The sequence below is a fragment of the Rhinolophus ferrumequinum genome, chromosome 12 (genome assembly GCF_004115265.2).
Source record: "Rhinolophus ferrumequinum isolate MPI-CBG mRhiFer1 chromosome 12, mRhiFer1_v1.p, whole genome shotgun sequence".
Lineage (NCBI taxonomy): Eukaryota > Metazoa > Chordata > Mammalia > Chiroptera > Rhinolophidae > Rhinolophus > Rhinolophus ferrumequinum.
Genome location: NC_046295.1, coordinates 12,764,877 through 12,791,896, shown reverse-complemented (window position 1 = coordinate 12,791,896; position 27,020 = coordinate 12,764,877). Strand labels below are relative to the sequence as shown.

At 36.3% G+C, this 27,020-nt stretch overlaps 1 protein-coding gene and 1 pseudogene across 1 annotated transcript in view; one reads left to right on the top strand and one right to left on the bottom strand.

Moving 5' to 3' along the window:
* LINGO2 (leucine rich repeat and Ig domain containing 2) overlaps positions 1-27,020 on the bottom strand; it is a 1,121,241-nt gene that overhangs the window by 636,726 nt on the left and 457,495 nt on the right. The gene's annotated exons all lie outside the window — the stretch shown is intronic.
* Positions 1,878-16,359, top strand: LOC117032072 (tyrosine-protein phosphatase non-receptor type 12-like; annotated as a pseudogene).

The following is a 27,020-nucleotide window of genomic DNA, read 5'->3' as shown; positions in this document are numbered from 1 at the left end:
TTTTGTTTTCCTTAGCTTAAATTATACCAGAACAGATTTTAGTAATCCCCTCCAGTGACACAAGTATCTAAACATCCATAATCCATTGAGGATCCAATTTTAAAACAATGGAATTCATGTTGAATATACGAAAAAGATATCTTTAAAACATCTACCATTTCAAATTCTGAGTCACACTTGTAAAGTATTCAACTTAACAGGGGTGAGTCGCTACACTACGTTTCAAGGATTTGCATTATTGATCAAATTCAGGGGAAGACAAGTTGGGGAGAATACAAAACTCCACCTGGACAATGATGAAAAAATAAAATTGGATTAAAAGGAAACAGTATAACCCACAAACTACCTGTGGAAGTTGCGCAAACTATATAGGTGAGGAAATACTGATTTTATTTATACCCTAGACAGCATATTTAGGGCTGAGCACAGCTTACTATAAGGGAGAAATATGAATGCTACTGTACTAGAGAGAGTTATTTTTATATTCTTGCATATACTGTTTATTCCTTTTTACAAGGGTAGGGCTTCATTTTCACCACGACTAAGATTGACTTCAAGTTAATTTTCAGAGTTCTGTTTGAAGTTTCAAATCATATACTTAAATAGCCGTGTCAAGTGAAATATCTTGGCCATTTTTTAAATACCAAAGGTTGAAATTATGAGAAACAGAGGCTATCATGAATACTGTGCCAGAGGCTCTTCCGTAGTATGTGTTCTGAAAAAAAGTAAGAGAGGGAGAGGGGCAAAGAAAGGGAGAAGGAGAGAGAGAGAGAGAGAGAGAGAGAGAGAGAGAGAGAGAGAGAGAGAGAGAGATTCCTGAGAGTCTTCTCTCCTCACCACTTATTTGAATGAACATATGTAGGTCATTCATCCTCTCTCTCTTTCTCTCTCTCTCCCCCTTCCTCCTCCCTCTCTCATTTGTCTTATTCCACATTGTGCTTGTTACTCAATCTATCATGTTAATCTTTGCATGTTCTTTGCACATGGACACAATAAATCAACGTAGGCTAAAACTAAATCACTGTGTATGCAAATGACCTACCAATTATGGTGGGGATTTTGTTTATTGTCCAAATGGAAATGTGCAACGTACAAATATCATTCAATATTCTGATGCTAATTCTACTTTCTTATTCCCTGAAACAGGTTTATACAATCACTTAGTTTTATTGCAATAAGATCTAATGATTGTGCCAAATACCACAAATTGAAAAGCTGCCAAGGAACAGTTATCAGCATGGACTCAGTGAATGGGAAAAAAGAGAAAGAAGTGTTAGCTGCATAAAGCATGGGGAAAAAGTAACCGGGGGGAAACTTTGAAAACATTTTAGTTCACTTTTAATAATCCCCTGAAATTTGAACTAAACCGTCGTCTCTTAAAGTAGCTGTATGCTCCTTCCTATAATTACACATATAGTCAGAACTGAAGCTTCACATACACAGTTGTGGCAGGCCGCAGTAAGCACTGCAAAACAGGAACACATTACCTCTGGCAGAGTGTATCGCAGTGACCCTATTAAACTCCTTTAAGGATTCACTTTACGATCTCAGCTCATTAGTCCCCTAAATAGCATTTGTCGAGACGAAAGGGAACACTTAGAAGGAAAGCCTTCTCAGTCAAATATGAACTGAGCCAAGAAAAAGCCCAGAAGTTATCAAAACAAAGCTATGCAAGTTTGGAATAAATTAGCTTGCTTGGGCACAAACTGAATAATGTTCCTTGTTTTTTTTGAGTGCCTAAACATAATCTATTCGCCGCAGGCTTTTTTTAGACCTAAAATCTCATGCTGCCAACCGTTATCTGTAACTCCTTTAAATGGAGAAGTGTCACCGCTTCAATTGACTTGGTTTCACTAAGGGAAATTGCTCTCGGAAGGATGCAGGTGTATCCATCATTCAAAAGCCCCAAAAGGTATGTTCCTCATTTAAAAATAAACTCACTTAAACAATGAGAACTAATTACCACATTAATTTATTGTCAACACAACTAAGCACAGGCAGGCAGACATAATAATATACGTGTAAACTACTAACCAAGCGAAATAAAAAGGAAGCTCTACCGTGAGTCATCTTCTTGGTACAGTGCAAATACAAAAGCCGTAGTTTAGGTTCAGTTCTGTTGTTTTATTAATATTATGACACAAATGTCTATGTCCATATATTCCCATAATGCTTTCTCTGCCTTTCCTTATGCCCTTAGCTCATTTTGGTTTCTCCATGTGTGTGGAAACCTACTCCAGGGTGTGCTCCCGTGATCCTCATCGGCTGGTGTTCATGCCCTTGCAAAATCCCTTTCCCTTGATTGAGGGTGGGACTTTGTGATTTGAGTCTGACAGAATATAGCAAAGGTGATGGGATGCCAAGTCTCTTCCATAATTATATAAGACCCTGTTGTTGTTTTTTTTGTTTGTTTTTGTTTTGATATCAACCCCTTTTTTTTAATTAAATGTATTGGGGTGACAGTGGTTAGTAAAATTACATAGGTTCTGAGTGTACATTTCTATAAGCCATCACCTACATATGACATTGTGTGCTACCCCCCAGTCAGTTCTCCCTCCATCTCCCTTACAGCTGACTTTCTCCAGTCTGTTCTAGTCCTTGCTGCCTTGAGAACTGTGTTCTATTAGGGCAGCCCACATGGCAAGGATATGTTAGTACTGTTTAGGAAACTGAGCAAGCTTTAGGAGCTATAGGCAGGCGAAAGAGGCTTAGGACGGCCTCCAGGTACAGCCAGCAGAAAAGCCAGGGCCCCGGGTCCTACAACTACAAGAAAAGGAAGCTGTCAACCAATTAAATGAGTTTGGAAATAGATTTTCCCCAGTAGAGCCTCCAGATAAGAACACGGGCCAGCCAACCCTTTGCTTTCAGACCTGGATGACCCTGAGCAGAGGGGCCCCACCTAAGCTGGGCCCAGACTCCTGACTGATATCAACTCTGGGATAAAAATGTGTGTTGCGTTGTTTTAAACTACTAAATGTGGGTGATTTGTTATGTAGCAACACAAAACTAATATAATGGATATCAAGATAAGATAGTATCACTCACGGGTGGTAGTGCCACCATCCAACCCACCAACCCTTCTCCCTCAGTCAATGCGTCATCAAACCCAATTCTCTGACACGTCATTTGATGATTTTCATCCTTCTATTGCCTTGGGACAAGCCTTCATCATTTCCCACCAGGAAAACCATTGGAGTCTATTTCTGAGGCATTTTCTTTTCCCTTCATGAATAATTTTGCAAATATTTTTCAAAGTTTCTAGATATCTTATCAAAACCATAAAATAAGTAGATAGACTCTGTCTTTGGAATTTCTACCTCTTTCACTGTTCCCCACATTCTATTCCATTTATTCCCATTTACTTAGGCAAATTCCTTGGTCCTTGGGTTTATCCTTCATTCTTCCTGACAATGAACCTTTACACACGTCACAACCCTTCTCATTCTATCATGCCATCTCACTTCCAAGGGTTACAAGATCATAATAGCTTAATTCTAATTGCATTTTAACACAGAATCATACAGACATACTGCCATCACATAGTGTTTTTCAAACATATCTTACAGCAAAAACAGTATTATAAATAAAAGTAAAATGAAATTTCAATATATAGAACAGATAAATGCAAGGCTGAATGTAAATGGTGTTGTGGAAGGATATGTGGGTGGAGTTTGTAGAAAACTCAGTGAAATGCTGTCTCAGCATCTACTATACCCTGTAGCACACAGAGTCAGCCCTGCAGCATCTACGAGGAACCACAGGGTTCTGAGTAAGACAATTTGAAAGCCACTGCTTTAAATCAAAATAATTATCATTTAATAAGGATACATTTCAATGATTATCAAGAGAGATTGGTGGACACTTGTGATGGAATCAGATCATTTTGCTAAAATTTAATTCAAAAGATGCCAGTTCACCCTCAAATTCTTCACATTCTTAAACACATATAAAGTTACCGTACTAATTTCAATAACTTTGATTACTTTCATGCTGGCTGATCCTTAGATAAAGTTGATTTGTGGAAACAGAAGTATTCATGGAATTGAGGCTTTTTCATTCTTCCCCACACCACAGTAAATGCACTTGAGGCCATCACTGAGCTTGACTTATTGAATCAAAAATTGACTTTTTTTTCCTCCCTATAGCCACTCACCTCCATGTGCAAGCAAAACTTGATGTCTTAATCACTGATAGAACGTTTTGCTTAACCTCTCTACTGCACCCTTAAGGAACTGGGGTGGGGAGATAATTTTTTCTTAAAAAGAAGCAATACATCTATATAGAAAAAATTTAAAAGAATATCCACTTTATGTATTAATAATCTTGGGAATCTGGCTAATTTGTACCTGTCATCTACATAATGAATGTGCATATTATTTTATAAATGTGAATCATATCTCCAAGCAGAGTTTTAGCTAAAAGGATCTGAAAGCTTGCATAATAATAGAGATACATCTGGCCCTACCACTGTAATAGGATCATTGTTTCATAATGACAATAGTAGCACGAAGAGCTACAATTCATTGCATTCTTACTATATGCCAGAGCATAACTAAAGATTATATATAATGCAATTTATCGAGAACACATATAAAAGTCATTATTAACTCCATCAACAATATATGAAACTGAGACTAAAAGGAGTGAGGAAACTTTAAAGCAAAGAAATCTAATATGCCCTAGAGATGGAGTCTGATTTCAACTCTTATTTCCAATGCCTGTTTTCTGTGTCACTAGCTTAACTCTGGGATGGAATGGAATAAAGAGCAAAGATGTTAAATGAATGACGATTTATAGCACTTGATATTTGCCCTGTAATATCCTTATATCAATTCCTAGGTACCAACACCAAGAGTCTTAATAATGCTCTTAATGTTAGCTGGAAAAAAAAAAAAACTAAATTACTATACAGCTCTCTCTTGCTGCTAAAATAATCCACAAATTGGCTATATAGCTCAAGGACACATAATATTTAAAGCCAATATGTTCAGACACCTACAATTTGGTACCATTTCTCACTTTTACCTCTGTTACTGATCATTCATTTAATAATATAACCATTAAACATTTATTGCATTTCTACCATCAGTCAGGCTTTTTAGTTGGTACTTGATATGGAGTGATTTTAAAAGACCGTCACTGTTGTGACCCAGATTTAGCAATAGGCTGTGAAAATACATTATAATAATTATTCTATCACAGACATGTTCAAGGTAAAACGGAAGCACAAAGGAAAGTATCTTTAATCGGCCTGGCAAGACTCATTCCAGTGTTAACTCCAGATTCTGATGACATGCTTCTTACTCAGAATTCTACCTTGAAGTTAAGTAAGCTCTTATTCAAAACATGGCTCTGAAATGTCAGGCCAGTCTGATAGTAAATAGCCCATTTGGAACTTGGAAAAACAAACACTGCGGCTTGAGAAGACTGATGGGGTTGTGGGTAGAACATATTTCTTCTGTATACATTTATTTCTTACAATATTTAATATGCTTTATATCCTCTTTTTTAATTAAAGTTTATTGGGGAGACAATGGTTAATAAAGTTACATAGATTTCAGGTGTACAATTCTATAATACATCACTTATATATCACACTGTGTGTTCACCACCCAGGGTCAGTACCCCTTCCATCACCACATATTTGATTTAACTAGTTCCTTCTTACCAACAGGTGTTATACACTAACCACATAGATATCCGTGTGCTTACTCATATTTTGAGCATATTATAAAATGATAATTAGTAAATATATTAGGTTATTATGGTTTCTAGCTATAACTTCTGTGCCCCAGTTAAAAATTGTTACACAAGGTCATTTTTAATTGAATATGTGGTTTTCCGAAAGATCTTTTGTAACTCCGCTGTTTGGACATGAGACCCATTTTTTTTCATTAAAAATTGCAAGTGGAGATGACGTTCCCAGGTCAGTATCCCAATCTAAATATAATTGATGAGTATTATTAGCAGTAAAAGTCTGCATTCTATCTCGTGGGTCCCATATGATTAAGGAGGAAGAAGGATAAAGAGGAATTTGCTTTTTAACTCCTTGTACATAGCTCTATCTATGGGTACATTTTTGAATATATGACTTATTCTTTTAATATTTTACTATTTCCTTTCTGTATCTGTATTCATATTTTCAATAAATACATTCATTGTTCTACCTCAAAGGGCCTTTCCTATCTCCCAAAGGACTTCCTGAAAAAAATAATGTATATAACAATCACATGTGCTTATTTATACTACCTAAAATCTTACATATATACCAACTCCTGTAGTCCTCACGGCAGCCCTATGTGGTAGATATTATTTGTCCAATTTTGTCAAATTAGAAATCCAAGGCACAAGAACTTAAATACTTGCCCACAATGACACAGCTAGTAGGGGCATCCAAAACTAGAATTTCGATGTAGGCAGTCCAGCACTAGCGACCACATTTTTAACCATCTTTTCACTATATCAATGGTGTTGGGGGCCCTAGCTATGAGGGATGGAATGCCAAGGTAGCCAAGGCTTGACATGATTCACGTGTAAGTGGGATGCTTACCTGTTCAGAAACTAAATAAACGACTCACTTCCATAGACACTTTTAAACCCCAAATTTCCCATTAAATGAGACATTACTATCTCCTTTGAATGTGTTTTCATGATTTTATCCCATTTGTTATTTTTTATGCAGCTTAAGAAGTTTAGTGTATGTGAATTGTACCCACTGAGCTGTCAGTATACTTTATGTGCTCCAAATCCTGATGCAGAAAATCAAGCATCCCTATAAAAGGGCAGGACAAGTAGAAGACATTTCAAATTTGTCATGATTTTCTGGATGCTGAACAGAGCTATTTATCATTGGCAGGCTTCACTTAGGGCAAACCGGGTTGAAACAGATGTGATTGAGTTCTCGAAAATAATTACACATTCTGATGTTGCTTCATTAAGCAATAAATATATGAAAAAATGTTCAACTTCACCAAATATCAAATAAATTGAACTTTCAATTCATATATACATTATATTGGCATAATGTTTTAAATAATGATAATATCCAGTTTGTGCAAAGGGACAGGAAAATAGGTATTCACATTCAGTCTTGGTAAAAATCAATGTCTATACGCAGATCCATACATCGATTTTATAGACAAAAATCAATGTATAACCATATATAAATACGTACAGATAAAAATCTATATATTTTTACAGGATACTTTTGTCAGTAGTTATTAACTTGTAAAAGGTTATACCAAGCAAATCCACTCCAAGGAATGTTTTTTTTAGGAAAGCATGAACATACATGCATTAATAAATAGGTAAGTGGATAGCAGGCAAACAATCAAATGATAGAAATAAATACATTTTCAATGTTTTATAATAGTGATTTTGTGAAATAGCGTATGTGTCTATCATTAAGTGGGCAGGTAAGTAGATTGTACTACTTCCAATAATATAATACTACTAAGTCTCCAATACCGTTGAATGAACACAGCAAATTGCAAACCAGCATGCAGTATATAAAAAGTATTTCTGTTTAAAAAAAGCATCCGGAGAATGAGAGGATATTGCTTTAAAAGACATATACTTCTGTATCATTAGATTTTTGCAATTAAAAATAGAAAAATAAAAATATAACTTGACCAACTGATAATGTTTTTCTTGAAAGGTATATATTTTGTTTTTATGCATGAACTACTCATTTTAATAAAAATAACAGTATTATTGATGTGATATTAGGATCTATTTTCTTTCCACTTACTTTAGTTTATGCATATTTTTATTTCCTAAAAACAACTTGACATAAAAGAATGTAATGAAGAATTTTTTTTCTTTCTTAATTGTGAAACTACAAATCTCTTTTTCTTTGCACAACAGGAACCACTAATTTCTTTTAGATATCAGCTTCTTTATCTTTAGGTGTTAGTTCTTTTCAAAGCTATGCTAAGCTACAAGAATCTTGTTCAAGCCTTCTGCTCTTCTTTGGCTATTAAAACTTTGCCATTGAATCATTTATAACAAATACACATGCTAAGATTCTGTACTACTCATTCTCCATGGTCTAACTCCACAGTTTAGGGAAAATCGTCTTTACATAGCTTGTAATAAATGGAACATGAGAACAGCAAGTAATTATGCTGTGTTTCCATTATGACAAAATGTGTGTATCTAAAGTTACACATAAATAAGATTTGCAAAAGGAAAAGCAAATTTACTAAACGTGGAAGGGCATTTCATATTCATTCCAAACCTGCAGTTAACTTCTCAAATTAAATGTCTCCAATACAGCCTCAAGTTGATTTACTGTTTTGTTTACTTACCAATGAATGAATGAATTCATTTCTGAGCATATTGTAGGAATCAGAAAAACTTGTGTGATAATGCAATGAATGGAGCCTGTTTTTCAGTGAGCTTACACTCTAATACTCTAAGTCAAATTAATAAAGACTCATAATATAGGAGGATTAATATATAGGCAAATATGAGGTATTATTAGAAGTTCAGACTAGTTTATTATTATTATTATTATTTATTAAGTGGGATTCAAAGACACTAGTTAGGTAGCAAGAAGCTAGATATTTTTAATGCCAAGCCAAAAAGCTGTTTAAATAATTAAATGTCTAATTTCATTGAAAAGGAATTAAGATGAGCTAAAGAGGCTGAATTTTCTTGTCAGAAACAATATAGATTTCCCATTATAAAAGTGACATGACCTAAATTTTTATTCCTTGGCATGGTGACTTATTTGAAGGAAATGCAAAAGTAATCCACATACTCCATACTTAATCTTCTGGGACTCAAAAGCGGGGTGTCATATTCTTTCAAACTTTTATGAGAAATATGTTATTTCTTCTATTCCTGAACTGATTAGAACTCCATGTGAACTTACAAGGCAACTAGAGTGGAAATTCAATTTAAAACCACAGACATCAGGGAGATCCAAGATAGCAGAGTAGATAAACACTGTGCCTGCTTCCTTCCATGGATACATTAAAATTACAACTAAATTATAGAATAATCAATCTGGAGAAGCATCTGAAGTCTGGCTGAACAGAAGTTTTATAACTAAGAATGTAAAGAAGAAGCCATGTCCAGACTGGTAAGAGGGGCGGAGATGTGGAATTGGCTAACCCCAAACCTCCGTGTGGTGGTTGAGAACCAGAAGAGATATCTCTGCCACAGAAGTTCCCTCCAGAGAAGCAAGAAACCCCAGGCAAACACTGGTCTCCCCAGCCTGGAGTACTGGTGCCAGGAAGAGGAGCCCCCACAACCTCTGACTGAGAAAAACAGTGGTGATTCCAACCAGCCGGGTGGGACGGAAGGCGGTGGGAAACCTAGGCATCCTCTTAAATGGCCTGCACATGGACTCTGTCACTCACAAGCACTGACCTGGGCTCCTGTGGAAGGACAGTAACTTGTAGCAGTCGGAGGTATGTTGGGGGCAGACTGAGGTGTGCCACTTCGGGACGAGGACTGGAAGAACAGTCCTCATTTTCCCTGTATGGGGCTCTCTACCTGGGCAGCCAACAGCCAGGCACCATTTTTCCTATTTGAGCCCGCCCCCACAGGCCAATTCTGAATCTGACTGGCTTGGTGAGCTTCACTTCCTCCACAGTGCTGACTCACTGGACCCCACCCCTCCCAACACCAGAGGCACTTTCTCTCTGAGCAGCCAGCCCCACTTACTTTACACAATTTCTTGGGAAACTATCAGAGTCCACAGGACCCAGGCAGGTGGCAGCTGGCCTCAGTGTGCTTTGAGACGTTTGCTGAATAACTCCAGACTCAGCACTGGCACCAAATCAGAGTCTACATTAACCTGTTGACTACAACTATTCCCACTTTAGTGAACAACTCCCTGAGACCCTGGTTCACCCAACTTGCATACCGCAGGAGGCTTTATCATGGGCTGAACCTTAAGGGAGCCAGAGGTGACAGCAGTCCTTGGAGTATCCTGGCTTTTTGCAAAGCTACCTCAGGCCTGGTACTGGTGGCAGCTGTCCTCAGTTCACAGCGTGGCTTCTCTCATACACCTCTAGGGTTAATACAGGTAGCGAACAATTGTGGACTGTTTTGTAGTTCCTACTAGGTCGTACCTGGCTGGTCACACACTGGGTGATCTGGGGCTGCACTCGAGCCCCTTGCAAGACGACCCAGAACCAATATACTTGGATGGTTGCTTCAGAGCATAGCAGAGCACCACCCAATTAGCCCTACGAGTGACAGACATAGATGCCCCAGAACGTGCTGGGGTGAATCCCACTCAGTAGGTTAAGCTCCTGGCACAGCAACCTGTAAGATGTGGATGTTGCTGAACCACACAGACAATCAGCCTGAAGGTCAATACCACCAACTAACATGCCAAGAGTAATCAAGGCTCAATTATAATAGGAAGGCACACACAATCCACACAAATGGCAATCCTGGAGCACCCGGAGCAGGTGACCAGGAGACTGTGTCTGGGCCGCACAGGGCAACTACTATATAAGGTCACCCAGCCAAATCTGGGAGACATAGGAGATCTACATAATACTTAGAAACAAACCAGAAACAGAGTTCAAAATAATGATTATAAGGATGCTCAAGGAACTTACTGAGAACTTCAACAAAGTGATAGCAAACATAAAAAGGACAAAATGCGGATAGTTTAAGGGGCCTCTGGGACAACATCAAGCATAACAACATTCACATCATAGCGGTACCAGAAGGAGAAGAGAGAAAGCAAGGGATTGAGAATCTATTTGAAGAAATAATGACGGAAAACTTTCCTAACCTGGTGAAGGAAATAGACATACAAGCCCAGGAAGTGCAGAGAGTCCCAAACAAGATGAAACCAAAGAGGCCAACACCAAGACATATCATAATTAAAATGCCAAAGGTTAAAGACAAAGAGAATCCTAAAAGCAGAAAGAGCAAAGCAGTTAGTTAACTACAAGGGAACCCCCATAAGACTGTCAGCTGATTTCTCAACAGAAACTTTGCAGGCCAAAAGGGATTGGCACAAAATATTCAATGTGATGAAAAGCAGGGACCTACAACCAAGATTACTCTACACAGCAAAGTTATCATTTAGAATCGAAGGACAGATAAAGAGCTTCCAGACAAGGAAAAGCTACAGGAGTTCATCACCACCAAACTAGTATTACAAGGGATGTTAAAATGACTTTTTTAAGATGAAAAATAAAGATCAAAATTATGAATAATAAAATGGCAATAGCTACATGTCTATCAATAATTACTTTCAATGTAAATGGATTAAATGTTCCACTTAAAAGACATAGGAGACCTGAATGGGTAAGAAAACAAAACCCTTACATATGCTGCCTATGAGAGACTCACTTCAGATGGAAAGACAGAAACAGACAGAAAGTAAAGGGATGGGAAAATATATTTAATGAAAATGGAAATAAAACAAAACAAAAATTTAGAGTAGCAATACTTATACCAGATAAAATAGACTTTAAAACGAAAGCTCTAACAAGAGACAAAGAGGACCTAATAATCCCACTTCAGAGTATTTATCCAAAGAAACCCAAAACACTAATTTGAGGGGACCTGTACATTCTTATGCTCATGGCAGCATCGTTTACAGTCGCCAAGATGTGGAGGCAGCCTGGTGTCGATAGATGAATGGATAAAGAGGAGGTGGTACATGTATACAATGGAATATTGCTTGGCCATGGAAATGGGTTCTTGCCATCTGCGGCAGCATAGATGGACCTGGAGGGTATTGTGCCGAGTGGAGCATGTCAGACACAGAGAGACAGATGCAAAGTGATTTCGTTAGATGTGGAATCTAAAGAACAATATAAACAAACAAAACAGAAAGAAACTTATAGGCACATATTATTGATGGTTTCCAGATGAGAGGGGGTGGAGGTGAGTGAAGAAGGGGAAGAGATAAAGAAATTGGTTCTTACACAGTAGACATAGGAATGTAGGGCAAAGCATAAGGAATATAGTTAATAATATATTGGTAGTAACTATGTATGGTGTCAGATGGGTACTAGATTTGTTGGGGTGATAGATGGCAGTGGTTGGGAATAGGGTGAAAAAGGTGAAGGGATCAAGAAGTTTACAGGGTCGGCCGGCCCGGTGACTCAGGTGGTTGGAGCTCCGTGCTCCTAACTCCGAACGCTGCCGGTTCGATTCCCACATGGGCCAGTGTGCTCTCAATCACAAAGTTGCCAGTTCAACTCCTCGAGTCCCGCAAGGGATGATGGGCTGCGCCCCTGCAACTAAGATTGAACATGGCACCTTGAGCTGAGCTGCCGCTGAGCTCCCGGATGGCTCAGTTGGTTGGAGCGCGTCCTCTCAACCACAAGTTTGCCAGTTCGACTCCAGCAAGGGATGGTGGGCTGCGCCCCCTGAAACTAGCAACAGGCAACTGGACCTGGAGCTGAGCTGCGCCCTCCACAACTAAGACTGAAAGGACAACTTGAAACTGAACGGCACCTTCCACAACTAAGATTGAAAGGACAACAACTTGACTTGAGAAAAAAAAAGTCCTGGAAGTACACACTGTTCCCCAATAAAGTCCTGTTCCCCTTCCCCAATAATATCTCAAAAAAAAAAAATGTTTACGGGGATGTAAAGTAAAGCATAGGCAACATAGTGAATGATAGGGTAATAGCTATGTATAGTGCCAGGTGAGTCGAGTACTTGACTAGTCAAGAAGGTCACTTCTTAAATTATATAAATGTTTAACCACTGTGCTGTATACCTGAAATTAACATAAAATAATATTAAATGTCAACTATAATTGAAAAAATTTAAAAGGGGGCAAAAAGGTGAAGGAGAATAAGGTCCAAATTTCCAAATATAAAATAAAAAAATTATGAGGATGTAATATACAGCACAGGGAATATAGCCATTAATATTATGATAGCATGGTACAGTGTCAGATGGTTGCTGGACTTATCATGGTGAGCACTTCTTTAGGTATATAAATATTGCATGACAATGGTGTACACCTGAAACTAATATAATATTGTATGTTAGCTATATTTTAATAAAAATATTTTAAAAAATACAGTGAATGCTCCTGGAGTTTTATTATTACATATCACATATTGAGAGAAATAATCTGTACCAATTTGAGAAAGGAAATACCATTTATATTCTGGTCCTACTTAAGGTGCTTTTACTAAAAATGGATGTTGCGTTTTTTTTCAAAATAATTTTGGCATACTCTGGGATAATCACTTTATTTTTCTTCTATGATATATTGATGTGAAAATTTTATTACCGAATTCGTAATAATTGAATTATGTTTGCATTCTTGAAAGAAAACCTCCTGTTTTCATTATTTCATAAACAGCTGGATAAATTTAATATTGCATTCTAGATTTTAGCATCTAAATGTAAACATTTGTGAGATTACTTTGTTGTTTTCTTTTTGTGTGTATTAGTTTTATAAGTTTTTGATAGTCCTTGTCTAGTATTTGAATGGGAATTTTCCCCCTACATGTTTAATGCCCTTGAAGAGTTAACAAGTTAGAAAATTATTTGTTATTTAAAATTTGAAATAGTTTTTCTTTAAAATTTCTGATCAGGTAAATATTTACATTGTTTTTCAAATACTTCTTAAGAATGTTTTCTATTTCTTCAGCAGTTAATATTCATATTTGATAAGATGAGAATGATTCATTATATCAGGATTTTCAAATGTTTTTTAGTCTAAAATGAAACCTCCTTTCTCATCCCTAATGTTGTTCTTGTCTGTTATTTTTCCTTGATTAGAATAAATAGAGCTTTGTATGCATAAAAAAAAAGAATGAAAAAAAAATAAAACCAGAGACCACAATATATGATAATGATCCTTAGTTCTGCCCTCTTTACCTCTTCTTTCCAGTGTTGTGTCTGGACCTGCTTCCTATTTATTCACTTTGTCACAGTACTCCAGCCTGTCTGATCAGCATATCTTCTTGGAATGGGTTAGATATTTTTCAGAGTTAGGGTACTGAGTGTGAATTCTGAAAATTGAATTTTACTGTACACAGCAAAACCTACTTTGAAAAAAAAATCATTTTACCTACTGCTTAGAGTATTTTTTCAAATTGTCACTGGGCTATGATCTGAAAGGCCCTAACATTTTGCAATACCTAAACGGTGTCACCAGCTATGATAGCTTACACGGACTGAACAGGATTTCCCACCACAAAGACCAAGGTGCAGAGCACAAAAACCAAGATGGTGACAGGGCATTGTCGGCAAAAGGGATGAGTGCAACCAACGAATAACTACATATGCATAAAAGAATTGAATCACTATGTGCCACAACCTATAAATTCAGAGGACTGCTCCCCAGTGGGAGAGAAGGTAAGCTCATCCTTTTCCATTCCTTGATGAAAGAATAAAGTTTTCTCTCTGCTTTACTGAACTCCATCTTGTTCTATTAGCATGAATGGCACTGTGAAGAGGGACCTTGGTTAGGGCCCCTGACCTAGAAGGGCCAGTAACAAAACTGTGTTATGAAGAATTCTTGAGTTTTACGAGGTATTAAAAATTGGCTCCAATAACAGATACCATCCAAAGCCAGTGTTGCATATGGTTTCATCAGAAAATTTAACTGACCTCAACAAAAATTATAATAAATCAACAGAACTTCCACGGAAAAATGAATTAACTGTTGAACAGAGAGATAAAAAAATGGAGCACAGTTTAAGTTTTGAGATTAAGAAAGTCCTTCTGTACCCAGTAATCCCACTGCTGGGTATTTGAAGAAACCCAAAATGCTATTTTGCAGGGACAAGTGCATCCATATGTTCATTGCAGCATTGTTTACAATGGCCAAAATGTGGAGGCAGCCCGGGTGTCTGTCAATGGATGAATGGATAAAGAGGAGGTGGTACATATATACAACGGAATATCACTTGGCCAGGGAAGGGAATGAGTTCTTGCCATCTGTGGCAGCATGGATGGACCTAGGTGGTGTTGTGATGAGTGGAGTATGTCAGACAGAGAAAGGCAGATGCAATGTGATTTCACTTATATGTGGAATCTAAAGAACAAAATAAGCAAAACAGAACTAAATTCATAGATACAGAAAACATTTTGATGGTTGCCAGATGGGAGGAGGGTTGGGAGTGTGGGTAAAAACAGGGGATGGGATTAAGAAGTACAAATTGGTTGTTACAAATTAGTCATGGGGAAGTAAAGTATAGCAGAGGGAACATAGTCAAAATATGGTAATATCTATGTATAATGCCAGGTGTACTGGCACTTTCTGCTAGACATGTCAGGAAGACCACTTTTAAATTATATAAAAATCTAACTGCTATGCTGCACATCTGAAACTAATATAAAATAGTATTGAATGCCAAAATAAATAAATGCGATGTATTAAAAAAAAATGCCTCTACATGAGGGACCAAAAAGCTTTGATGGGAACACATTCTTGAACAGGGAACATGTAATTAAGTCATCTTCACCTGGTATAATTGATAAAATCGCTAAGTCACAGGAATTGAATTCAGGAGATCTAAAAGTTGATGACATTTCTCAGAATTCTTGTGTGGACCACCGTGCAACATAGTCAAATAAAGCTCCAGGTATTCCACCAGAAGAATCACAGAAGAATTCAGACACACCTCCAAGGCCAGGCTGCTTGCCTCTTGATGAGAAAGGACAAGGAATGCAGTCATTTCTTGGACCTGAAAATACCCCACCCATGCCCGATTCCTCTGAAGGCAAATCCTCAGATACCCACTGTCGGACAATGAAAACTGGGAGTTTAACACCAAGCCCCACAATTCCAGTTGAAACCCATCATCTTACGGATCATCATAAAAGTTCACCTCTATTCAGATCTCCCCTCAGGTTTACTAATCCTCTTCCCTCTGAAGACATGGACTCACATGAAAGGAACTTGGTTGGTGATGTGACCAAGAATAAAACTAGTATTTCAACAGCAAGTGCCACTGTTTCTGCTGCACTAGGACTGAAAGCATCTGTACAAGGAAAGCGTTGCTGATGTCCATTGCTAGACATGATATAGCAGGAATAATACATTCGGGTGCTGAAAAAAATGTTGATTTAGTAAAGATTCACCTCCTCCCCTAGCTGAAAGAACTCCCGAATCTTTTGTATTAGCAAGTAAACATAATCACCTGTAAGATCTGAATGGAGTGAACTTCAAAGTCAGGAAGAGTCTGAACAAAAAAAAATCTGAAGGCTTGATAACCTCTGGAAATGAAAAATGCGATTATCCAATAGCAGGTCTCATAGACTTGTACAGAATGTACACTGACTTTCAGTAACAATAAAGACTGAATATTAGAAAATCCAACAGAAGCCACAGATGCTGGTTTTGGTAATCACTGTGGAAAACCCAAAGCACCAAGAGATCCAACTTCAGAATGGACATAAGTCAGGGAGCTGAAGACATTTTAAATTATACTGGAAATTTCAAGTACCACTGAAAGCTTGATTTATAGTATTCCAAATTAAAAATGTGCGACTAACAGCAGTGTAGATTGTTACCTTAGTATATTTTGCTGGGATCACCTACCTGCCTTATACTACATTTACGAAAAAATATTACATATGATTTATTTTGTAACTTCGAGTATTATTGCTTTGATGTCTCTTAACCTTGTTACATGCTGCTTATAGACATGTTAACATAGTAATACTTTTATGAAAAATTAACTTTAAGGACCACTCTTTTGCTAATGTTTTATCACGCATAACATTACTTTGTATATGTACTGGGCAAGTAGATATATGATTTGATAAAGTTGCAGTCATAAAATACTTCTAACAGAAGATGTAAGAAATTTCGCATGGTCTAAATCTTTGTGTACCTTATTTGTAAATTATTTGACCTGAAATTTTAGAATACAGTTTCTGAGTTTTAAAATTTCCGGATTAATTTACCCAGTATTGCAGGTTATCAGAGATCAAAGATTGCAATAATAGTAATACATTTTGTAAATTGTAAGCAAACATTTATTTTTATCTTATATTGTGTTTAATTGTCCATTCTGATTGTCCTTGTTTTCATCTAGTCATGGAGATTCAGTGTTTGGAATAATATTGAATACTCTTAGCTTGTTTGTGTCACTTTAATATTTGAACTCAACTAAGATTAGAAGACTATAAAAAATATATGTATGAGTGAAGACATATGGTTCTTGACTTTTTCAGTCTGACTTATTTCGCTTAGCATAATAATCTCAAGATCCATCCATGTTGTCCCAAATGGCAGTATTCCATCTTTTCTTATGGCTGAGTAGTATTCCATTGTGTATATATGGCATATAAAACTGAAAGTAACAAAGGGACAAGATAAACAAACAAAGAAACAAAACTCATAGACACAGATAACAGTTTAGTGCTTACCAGAGGTAAGGGGGGTGGTAAATGAGGGTAAAGGAGGTTAAATATATAGAGATAAAAGGAGAACAGACTCTGGGTGGCAAACACAAAATGTGATATATAGATGATGTATTATAGAAACGTACAATTGAAACCTTTGTAATTTTACTAATCATTGTCACCCCAATAAATTTATATATAGATATAGATATAGACATAGATATATAGATATTTGACCTGCCATTAAAAAAACTAACAATCAAAAATTAGTATCACCTCTTTCCAAACTACAGTTCATTTCTTTGTTTAAAAAAAAAAAAGTCAAAGTTGCTATCTTGGAAGAGTGCTGTGAAACACATTTGCCCATATTTAACTGAAGTAGAAATACCATTAAAGAAAATCAGGGTAGCATATCGAATACATGATATGTTAAGGAGTCACATTTCATCCTCACTGTAACTCCTGATAGGCTTTTGTTAAGTGGAATCCGCATCGTCAAGTGAACTGTAAATGTTAATCAGCTCAGAAAACCCCAGGGTGCTTTTCATTGCTGTAATACTTTATAAGATTTCCCTGACTTTAAATGAAATATTGTTTCTTACAAAAGAAGCATACAACTTGTTCTCTAGACTATTTCATAGCTTGGCTTTAACAGCTTAAGCTTAAAAACATACACATGACATTTGGATGCAAAATGCTGTCAAAACCAGTCAAGTTTTCATTGATGAAATCACTATTGAAGAATCGTAATTGATGGAATCTCTACATAAACGTGGCCCAATTTATGAATTACTTAGACTCTGAAAGGTATCAGAAGCTGATGTATTCGTAATGCCAAAAGACACAATATATGTGACAAATGTGTACACATTTATGAAGTTTAAGTTCCGTGAAAATCTTGGAAATTGACTACATGAATTCTAGCTCTTATTTTTACCTACCTAATTAAAATTTTCCTAGTGATACTTCACCATGGCTATTTTATTTTCATTATAAATGCATTTATACATTTACAATAATCCACATTTATTTTAATAAGTCATGAGCACACATCCCTCATACATCTCTAAAGTAGGATTCTGTTGTTCAAAAAATTATCACACTTTTTCAATGGCACTAGAGATCCCAAATGTTAATGTAATATTAAATGTTTAACCTGATTCAGCCTGTTCTTAATTCAGTAACATCTTCACCAAACCACTGTAGTTTCAAATCTTTTGGAGTTGTGTTTTGTTCAGTTTGGGTCTTAATATTTACTAACATATTGAAATCTTCTAGATAAGTTATTTGACCAAGTCCACAAGGTGCTATACATTTTTTATAGACTTTTTAGAACACTTCTAGATTCACAGAAAAAACTAAATGGAAAATATAGAGAATTTCCTTATATACCCCTTGCTGACCTCCCTCTTTCACAAGTCTCTTTCACTATCAACATCCTGCACCAAAGTGCTACATTTGCTACAATCAATGAAACTACATAGACATGTAATTATCACCCAAAGTCCAAACTTTATATTGTTTTACTATTGATGTTGTACATTTTATGGATATTGACAAATGTATGATGACGGGTATCCACCATTATAGAATCATACAAAACAGTTTCATGGCCCTAAAAATCATCTGCGCTCTGCCTATGGATCCTTCCCTCCCACTTAGCAGCAGACAACCACTGATCTTTCTTCTGTCTCCATAATTTTACCTTTCTACAATGTCATATAGTTAGAATTATACAATATCTAGTATTTCCAAATTGGCTTCTTTCCCTTATGTAATTAAGTTTCTCCATGTCTTTTCATGGCTTGATAGCTCATTTGTTTTTAACACTGAATAATATTCCGTTGTATAGGATTGTATTGAAATTATAGATCAAGTTGGGAAGAACTGACATCTTAACAGTAATGAGTCTTCTTGTCTCTGAACACAGTATATCTCTCCATTTATTTAGTTCTTTAATTTCATTCATCAAAGTTTTATAGTTTTCCTCATATAGATCCTGTATATATTTCATTAAATATATACCTAAGTATTTTGTTTTTGCTAGTGTAAAAAGCAAAGTCCACTTGTTCCTTGCTTATATATAGGAAAGTAATTAATTTTGTATAATAGTCTTCTATCCAAACTTGTGTCCATAGTGTTTCTTGTTATAATCATTTTTTGTCAGTTCTTTCAGATTTTTTACATAGATGATCAAGTCATCTGCAAATAAAGTATACTGTTGAAAAGGAGTGGTAAGAGAGGACATCTTTGCCTTTTTCCTAATCTTAGTAAGAAAGCTTCAAGTTTCTCCCCATTAAATATGATAATAGTTTGAAGTTTTATGTAGATGTTCTTTATAAGTTAGAAAGTTCCCCTCTGTTCCAAGTTTGCCCAGAGTTTTTATCATAAATGGGTGTTGGATTTCTCAAGTTTTTTTTTTGTTTGTTTGTTTGTTTGTTTTGTGTGTGTGTGTGTGTGTGTGTGTGTGTGTGTGTGTGTGTGTGTGTCTATCGGCATGATCATATGACTTTCTTCTTCAACCAGTTGATGTGATGGAATACACTAATTAATTTTCGAATGTTGAACCAGCCTTGCATATCTGGGGTAAATCCCACTTGGTTGTGGTGTGTAATTATTTTTATACATTATGGGATTCAATAAGCTGTGATTTTTATTAAGGATTTTTGCATCTATGTTCATAAAAGATGTTCATATAAAATTTTCTTGTAATGTCTTTTTCTGGCTTTGGTATTAGGTTAATGCTGACATAATAGAATGAGCTGCTTCTATCTTCTGGGAGAGATTATAAAACATTGGTCTAATTCCTTCCTTGAATGTTTGGTAGACCTTAGCAGTGAACCCATCTACTTTTTATGGAAAGTAATTATCGATTCAATTTCTTTAATAGACATAGAGGTTTTCAGATTGTCTGTTTATCCTTGTGTGATTTTTGGCAGACGGGGTCATCTAATTCTTCCATTTCATCAAAGTTATCAAATTTGTGGGCATAGAATTGTTCAGTGTTCATTTAAACCTTTTAGTGTCCATTGGGTCCATAGAAGGTACAGTGATGGCCCCTTTTTCATTTCTGATATTATTAATTTAGAGGCTTATCAATATTTTTGATCTTTTCAGAGAATTAGCTTTTGGTTTTGTGGTGATTGTTTTTGGTTTTGTGGATACATGTTTGATTCCGATTCTTTTAAATTTGTTAAGGTATGTTTTATGGCTCAGAATGTGACTTTTCTTGGTGAATGTTCTATATGAGCTTGAGAAAAATATGTACACTGCTGTTATTGAATGAAGCAGTCCGTAGATATCCATTATATCCAGTCAGATGGTGGTACTTTGAGTTCAGCTATGTCCTCATTGATTTTCTGCCTGCTAGATTTGTCCATTTCTGATTGAAGGGTATTGAGCATTTTATATGATTCCATTTTGTCTCCTTTCTTAGTATATCAATTATACTTCTCTTTTTATCCCCCAGTGGTTGCCCTAGAATTTGCAATATAGTTTCCACCTAACCCAGTCTACTTTCAATTAACACTATAATATTTCATAGGAAGTATAAGTACCTTATAATAACAAAATAGTCCTAATTCCTCCCCTGTATCCTTCTCGTCATTCATTTCAGTTATACTAAGCTATAATCATCAAATATATTTTCTTATATTTATTTCGAGAAAAAAGACACACAAAAAACAGTGATCTGTTAGATCAATCAAGAAAAATATGTTTTTATTTTACCTCCACTTTCCATCTCTCTGCTTATATTACCTATCTGTTCTTGCATATTGTCTACTAGTCTATTAAAGCTCTTAGCATATTAATCATATATATATATATTTTTAATTTCTTGTCTCATAATTCTAACACTCTTGCCATATCTGACTTTGGTTCTGTTGCTTGCTCAGTTTCTTCAAACTGTGGTGTTTTTTTTTTTTTTTTTGGTTTTTTTTTGCCTTTCAGTATGGCTTATAGTTTTTTCTTGATAATCAAACATGATGTACCAAGTATAGAAAAAAACAAAACTGTAGTAAATAGGCCCTTTGTAAAGGGTATTAAGTAAGGTGTGATGGATGATAGGAGGCAAAGTGTTCTCTAGTCCTGTGATTAGGTCTCAGTCATTTAGTGAGCTTGTGACCTTGAACTAAGAACTTCACAAACTTCTGTCTCACCTAATCCCTCTTAGTGGGACAAAATATCTACAGTGGGCTGGAGTTGGGTATTTACTTTCTCCTAGGTCAGCTGGGCACTAGTAAAACCCCAATAGGTTAGGCTCTGACAAATAGTTTCTCTTGAGGGCAGGCTTATGTCAAAATGGCTACTTTCCCCTCCCCCTGCCTGAAACACAAAGAGATTTGTCTCCAGTCTTCACTGTTAGAAACTGATACAGTTCCTGGAGGTACAACTCATGAAGTTGTGAGGGTCCCTGTATGACTGGGCCTCCCTAGGGTTTTTCACTCTCAGACTCATCCTCACTGAGACTCCAGCAACTCACCAATTTCAGTTCAGGTTTTAATATTACCCAAGAACTGGTTCCCACAGAGCTTTCTACTCATGGGATTCTGCTCCTGTGAGTTGTGATTTTATATATCCAGACTGTGTGTCTCTCTAAGTTTTGAGGCAGTGGTTTACCTTGTGACCTCACTTCTGTGACAGATCTAAGTAGAGTTGTTGATTTTTCAGTTTGTTCAGATGTTTACTTGTTGTTAGAACAGAATAGTGACTTTCAAGTTCTTACATTCCACAGTGGATTCTACTTTTTTCAAACAATAAAAATCATTTACAAAGTGAGGGCATAAATACTCCATACCACATTAATGTTTGTATATATAACCTCATGCTAGGCAGCATTATATGTTCGTGGCTTTGAAGATATAATAGTTCTTTCCTAAAGTGTCTCAATGTCAGTTTACTGTCTTTTTCTCTTGTCTTGTTGGCCTTTCTCAAGGTTGATTTCAAACAGTGATTCTGAAAACACAAAATGATCTATGAGTTGAAAAACAGAGAAGATTTGGGGACCATCTAAACAACAAGGCATTGGAATAACAATCATGCAGAAAAGGTAAGTACCCAGGGGCATCATAAAACATAAAGACAGTTTGAAAATCATCTTATTCTGATGATAATAGTTTTCATACTTAGGGATGAAGTCATGAGATACAATAGTCAAAAAAGAAATTAATGTTACTAAAATGTAGCTTTTCAATGATTATCTTCTCAAAGAACAAATACGGGGATGCCAAAAAAATGTGTACAAGTGGACACTTTTGTCAACGTTGCTCAAGCAGTAGTAGTTCCCTGTAATTGAAAGTGTCTGGACACTGATGGTAACCACTTTGAGCACCTCTCATAATTGCAGAAGTCAAACGTGACTTGTATTTATCTTTTGTTATTGATATATATTGAGTATTACAATTTCAATAGTGTTTATTTTTTTTTTTCCTTTCTTAAAATGTGTATACATTGTTTTGGCACCTCTGTAGTCAGCCTGACAAAACCAGGTGGCTTATTTTAAAATTCCTGGGCGCATTTTCACCAGGTAAAAGTTTTGAGTCAAACATGTGGAGCTTTAAAACCAGGACGGCACTGGTCTTCATGTTATACATACCATCCCGTATTTCTTCCCCCAAAATAAACTAGTTTTGTTCACACAGAAATCTGTTGCAGTGGTTAATGCCCCTCTTTGAAGTTCAACAGTGTTTTAGAGGACACTTAGCTACGAGGCTTGCCCCCCTTACAGCCTCACATTTCCGTACCACACATCTACCATATTTTAACTCGGAGCATACTCAGAAGAAGCACTTTTGCCTTGGTTAACCTTTAGGTTTTCAAACTCAGCTCTGATGCTGGACCAACCGTCGTGACTTTATCTGCTTCTTACATGGACCTTTCTCTCTAAGAGTCCTTCTATACAAAACACTTTCCCAACCCCCATTCCCAAATAAACATACGTAGTTCATCCCTCTTACCCTTCATATTTCAGGAATGAAATCCCTACTTAATCACTTCTCCCCACCTAGATTAGGATCCTCGAGCACATGCTCTCATAGAAACATGCCCCCTTCTTTAGAATATTTGTCATGGTTTGCAATTATGAATTCATACAGTGTAATGACTTGTGAAAAATTCACAAGTGTGATGGCTGCTTTTGTGCACAACTGTATTACTATATCCTCAGCACTTGACAAAGAAGGAGTAATAAATCAATATTTATCGAATAAACAAAAGAAATATCAATGTGTGTCACAGAATCATTATATCTGCCAGCCAATTAATATCTGCCAGCCAATTAACCTGGTGGGGACCTAATGGCATGGTACGTATTGCTAAGAATAGACACAGGAATGGCATGGGGGATGGAAAGCACACATCGGCTTCACGATGTTTCCCAGGGTCAATGTTTCCTCACCGACCATTAGATAAATTCATAAATTCCCATAACAATCCAGTTTCCATAACAATCACAAATTCCCATAACAATCCACACTCCCTCAACCCTCCTGAAGTGTACATATTTCTGAGAGTCTTTCAAAGTAATTTATATTTTCTGATTTTATCTCACTGTCTACTCTGGGAAATTAAAAACAAACAAACAAACAAATAAACAAGCTATAATAAATCTTAAGGAGCACTATAGTGAGAGCTGGTCCATTTTTGCCCCATTTTTATTGTGTACTGTCTGCTTCAGATTCCCAAAGGTGGTGACTAAATCTGCTTGAGAGTCTTGTAATAATCCTGTAGTCCCACTGTCACTCTTCCTAATCAGGCGATGCTGCCTGGTCTGTTTGGAGGCCTGACAGATGAATGAATACCTCAGGGGGCTGTATTAGTATTTATTGTTGGGATGGTAAAGAGTGGAAAGAAGAACTAGTGCAGTAAAAACCAACTGTGCTGAGAATGATAGAAGTCAGAAAAGGACTGCCATCTATCACCACATGGAAGCCCGACTGAAATGCTCACATTAGGAAAAGAAGCTCTTGGCAGAATATGCCTCAAGGAGAAAAGGCTGAAACTCAAATCATGTGGAAATGATTCACTATTAAGAATGGAATAAATGAAAATAAGAAAGTAGGAATAAAGATTTAATGAAATGTTCTCGCTATATTTTCTAACTTTTCCTATTTCAAGGAAATACAACTCACATTTCTATGTCAACTAAAGGGAAACTTGAATGAAACAAAGATTGGCAGAAATTATGTTACATGACATTAAGAACAACTGCTCTCCTTAACCAGTAACAAGGTAGTGTATAATTTGAAGGCTTCCAACACAGGCATTAATAGAAATATAAAACGTAGATTCTTTAATAAACTGGAAAGCACAGAAAGTGGCTAAAACATTTTGAAAACAAAAATAAGCATGCCTGCTAAATATGCATCATGTACAATTCAGGGATCAGGAAAGATCCTTTGCCATCTAGTGAGCTTTGCACCGTGGTGTTGACCCTTACAGATGCCTTACCACTGCCATCTTTACCTGTCTGCTTTAGTGCTTCTCTTCCTCTGTATACGAGCACCTGTGTGGAGTTTCAAGGCGGATCAGCTGCTAACGTCTTTGAGGACAAATTAAGAACTCCAGTTTGATTATAATGGTATATTGATGTTAAATAAATAGCTTCTTGAGATATCTATAAGCATGTTTTGCTGCCTTTTGACTTTTGAAGTGTAGAAAGATGAATATTCTTCTCTATGAGTATGTTTAGTTCCTATGTTTTTGGGGAAAATGTCTGCAATATCTAAGGTCATATTTCAAGTTTTCCTTAACTAAATTCTGAGAATTTTACTCCAAATCAAATGCAATATCACATTGAATGGTTATGGATCATTCACAGGGAAAACATTTTTTCACGTCAGGAATATTAGTAAATATTACAAATATAATCTGAAATTTATCTTACCTAGAATAATATTCATTTATCTGGATGTGGTATACAAATGAATTCTGCACATAAACAAGCCTTTGTTTTAAAGTACTAGTTAAAAATATGTATATTTCTAATATATTTGTATTATATAATGCAAATACAAATGTACATATTTGTCTAGTTCCATATACACATATACTCAACATGATATTCAACATGGTTGGTGATTCAGGCTATTAAATAAATGTCAATTATTTTACTAGAAATTAATATGCCAATGTCTCTTAAAATGTGAAGGGTTATTTTTACCTATAATTTAATGATTAATATATGGATGCACTTTTCAAGTTTCAGAGGCTGTAGTTTATGCTTTTAATCCCATTGACTCCTTTATGAGTGATACAAATTCTATTCTTTTTTTCTAATTGGAAAGTATATGCCAGATAATTGAGGCTGTTGGATAACTGGATACTGAATAAGAAATGTCATACATCTAATTATCAGATACCTATATAGCTATAGATATTTACATAACAAAATAATGTATTTTTTTGTGTTTTTCCCCCCAAAAAGGTATCACTAAAAAATGGAGCTTCATCAGCCAACGGAAATGTACACATACTTGTTGAGGAGTTAATTGGAAAAACCTCTTTGGATGCTTGGCACAGTGTCTTTCTACCTCCTACTGGTCATACTTAAGTAAACTTCCACTCACCTTTCACATTCCAGCTACAATCATGCTTCCCTGGGGATAGCTTCCCTTAATCCCTCTTTAAATCCCTCTTTTGTACTTTAAACTACATCAGCCTTTGATTACAAATTCCAATTATATATTTACATGAGTTGAGTAATATCTCTCTCCCTCATTAGACCAAACGCCCCAAGACAGAGTAATGGTCTTTCTTACTATTATGCATAGTGCGTAGGACAATATCTAGAAAGCAGTGATCACACAAAAAACATCCACTGAATGAATGAATGAATAAGGTAATGGTGGTTCTGGGGAGAAGGCCAGGAGCAAACATGCTATCTATAGGCAGACATACAGATCTGGGTCTTGATACCAGCCTCAGCATTTATTACAAGAATATTGATTTAAATTCCCCTTATCTCTGTGTTAATATTTCCTGCTACTTTGACCTGCAGTGATAACACAATTAGGTAACTGATGTGAAAGAATCCAGTATTTATTAAGTGCTTAAGGAATAGTTTAATAGCTATGAATCTAGCCTTTAGGGTCAAACCTGAGTGTGTATCATAGCCCTGCACTTAAGAGCTGAGTGATTGAGAAGTTATTATCTCTGAGATTCAGTTTTCTCATTTGTAAAATGGTGATAATACGATCTACTGAGTAATTTTGAGGATATATATGCTATATTTCAAGTAAAATGCTTAGCCCAGAGCCTGACACATGGAAAGTGCTCAGTACTTCCTCTCAGGATCCATGTCACTCTTCTCTTAACCACCTGCGCCCCACCACACGCTCTGAACAGCACGATAAGTAAGCCACAGTTTCAAAGAGAACTGGCATGCATTACATATGCATCCTGGAGGAACTCATATAAAAACAAAAGGTGAAATGACCATAACACAGCACATAATTTAAATGTGGAGTCATGGGTGAGAGATAGTAGAGGAATTAAGAATATCTTTTGAAGTCAACATTTCCAAGTTCGACCCAGGCTCTTTCACCAACTGATCATGAAATTTAACTACTCGAAGCCTTCATTTTCTCTCCTGGAGATAAAAACAATACCAGTACATAGAGGTTTTATAAGGACTAAACAAGCCAATGAATCAAAAGCACTTAGCATAGTGCATGGCCAGGGTAAGAACTGACCACAACTAAATCAATATA